This window comes from Pundamilia nyererei, unplaced genomic scaffold, assembly GCF_000239375.1.
Source record: "Pundamilia nyererei isolate P.nyererei 1_Seehausen unplaced genomic scaffold, PunNye1.0 scaffold00009, whole genome shotgun sequence".
Classification (NCBI taxonomy): domain Eukaryota; kingdom Metazoa; phylum Chordata; class Actinopteri; order Cichliformes; family Cichlidae; genus Pundamilia; species Pundamilia nyererei.
Genome location: NW_005187410.1, coordinates 5,692,417 through 5,695,319, shown reverse-complemented (window position 1 = coordinate 5,695,319; position 2,903 = coordinate 5,692,417).

The following is a 2,903-nucleotide window of genomic DNA, read 5'->3' as shown; positions in this document are numbered from 1 at the left end:
CATATCGCGCCATCGGCCCCTCTGGCCAATACCAGTAGGCGGTAGGGTAAAGTGTCTTGCCCAAGGACACAACGACCAGGACAGAGAGCCCCGGGATCGAACCGGCGACCTTCCGGTTACAGATACGCTTCCCAACCACCTGAGCCACGCTCTCTCTCTCTCTCTCTCTCTCTCTCGCCGTCACGCCTAAAGCTTCCCCTCTTCCTAAACAACCAAATGTCATGTTGCCATATCATTTTTTTTAAATTGGTCAGCATAGTGCATTTTTCCACCAACACAAACGGGCTGTTTTTGTTTTGTTTTTAAATTTTTTGGGTCATAAGCAGAGAGTGCTTGCTGCGCTGTCCTTAGACAGTAAACGTGACGAAACTATTAAGGAAAAAACGCCGTGTATATATTGTTTATCATGACTCTGGTTTTACGAGGCCTATCAACACAATTTAAAAACTGGTATATATCACTTTGTTGCTTTGTAATCTTGAAGTGGTCATGTAATTGGCTTACCACGACTACTTTATTCTTCCTCAGTCAAACAGCAGCACACATGCGATTGTTTTGCCCCCCTAGCTCCAGGTGTTGTGCCAAAAAGTGATCGTCTGCCAGAAAACGATTGCCCTCCGTGGAAGCGCTTAGCTGCTTAAAGCTGTAGCGCCCAGATTACTTACGTAGACAGCTACTTCCGTGCAACTGATATAAGAAGCAGTAAGCTGAAGACAGCTTCAACCGTCTGTTTGCTGAAAAATAGTAATGCGACAGCACTGCATTTTCTTGCTAGTAAGTAAGTAAAAGAAGTAAGTAAAATTTTATTTATATAGCACATTTCTAGATAAAAGATCACTAATTGCTTCACAAGGTATAAAACAAAAACAGACAAAAGTTAACAAAATGCACTTCTAAAAAGATGTGTAATGGTAACAGCGTTGCAATGATAGGAATAGTAAGTAGTTAGATTACTCGTTACTGAAAAAAGTAATGCCGTTAGTAATGCCGTTACTTGTAACACCGTTCCCATCACTGCTAATAAGTAACATGCCATCCATCCATCCATCCATTTTCTTCCGCTTATCCGGGGCCGGGTCGCAGGGGCAGTAGCCCAAGCAGAGAAGCCCAGACCTCCCTCTTCCCAGCCACCTCTTCCAGCTTATCCGGGGGAACACCAAGGCGTTCCCAGGCCGGCCGAGAGATATAATCTCTCCAGTGTGTCCTGGGTCTGCCCCGGGGCCTCCTCCCGGTGGGACATGCCTGGAAAACCTCACCCAGGAGGCGCCCAGGGGGCATCCTTGTCAGATGTCCAACCTCAGCTGGCTCTTTTCGATGTGGAGCAGCAGCGGCTCTACTCTGAGCCCCTCCCAAATGGCCAAACTTCTCACCCTATCTCTAAGGGAGAGGCCGGCCACCCATCAGGGGAAACCCATTTCCGCGCTTGCATTCGCAATCTCGTTCTTTCGGTCACTACCCACAGATCGTGACCATAGATGAGGGTAGGGACGTAGATCGACCGGTAAATTGAGAGCTTCACTTATACGCTCAGCTCTCTCTTCACCACGACAGACCTGTGCAGCGTCCGCTTCACTGCAGCCGCTGCACCAATCCATCTGTCGATCTCCCGCTCCCTTCTCCCATCACTCGTGAACAACATGTAACATGCATGTTAGGAAATCTAGTGACACATATTCCAGTACCGTCCGGTGCCATTGAGTCTTACATGGGGCCATGTCTTTCCAAACTCCCCCCTCATTTTGTCCTTCGCCACTCCAAGCAGCATACACAATGGATTGCATTCAGTGTCAGTGGTGAAAATCTTATCCAGTTCACACTTTATGACAAACCAAATTGTTGTATTATCTGGCAGGACCATAGTGCATAAGGTTGCCCACCTCTATTTTACATTTAGGGCACATAGAGAAAGGCCTGAATTGTATTTATGGCATTGAGAAAGTGACATGTGAGCTCTGTGTAGAATTTTAATTTGGATTGCCTTTACTTTATTACAGATGCTCAGAGATTTAGCATTCTCACAGGCTTCTTCCCAGACCTCGTCAATAATCTCAATATGTAATTCCTTTTCCCAAGTCCTCTTCAAATAAGTTGTGTCCATGACCCCAAATTCTGTTAACAGGCCATAACAAATTTTCTTCTAAGGTTTGGCTGAAATATCTGCTTTTCACAGTTAGAGACAGTTTAATTATTAAGTATTGTTGTTGCCCTTTGGATATGGTCCCTCACTTGTAAATATCTAAATAAGTCGTGCCTATGAATGTTGTATTTATCAGGTAGCTGGTCAAAGGACATAAGGTTAGACCCGTATATTAGGCCATAAAAGGTAGAAATACCTGGGCAGAAAGAGAGGATAGTCAGATAAGGGAGTGAAAAGAGAAGTTAAGTGAGACCTTCCTTCTAGTTTTTGAACCATTTGCCAAGATCTAACAGTAGATAATGTTTGTAGGTTGCTACAGAACATCCTTAAGGTCTTAAGTTTTCCCACAAAAAGCTTTTTTTTTTCAAATGGAAGTTGGACAGAGTTCTCAATATCCAACCAGACAGGAGCAGGCTGTTGTACTCAATCGGCAGCATATGGGTGCTCAGCTGATACTTCCTTATATCTGGGAAATTAAGGCCCCCTTTGAGGATGGAAGATATAACGAGGATATTGTAAGACAAGGTTTCCTCCTTTCCCCTACACCAGCCATTTAGAGTTTGAATATTTTTTTTATGTGGGAAGAGGGTTGGAACCATCTCTATTGGGTAAAGTAGCCTGGGTAGAATGTTCATTTTCAGAAGAGCAATACGGCCGAGCAAGGATAGAGGTAAGGACTGCCATCTCTCCAAATCTAATTTGACTTGCTCAAATAGGGGGGTAAAATTACTTATACATCTGGTCGAAATGCGGGCATGACCCTAAT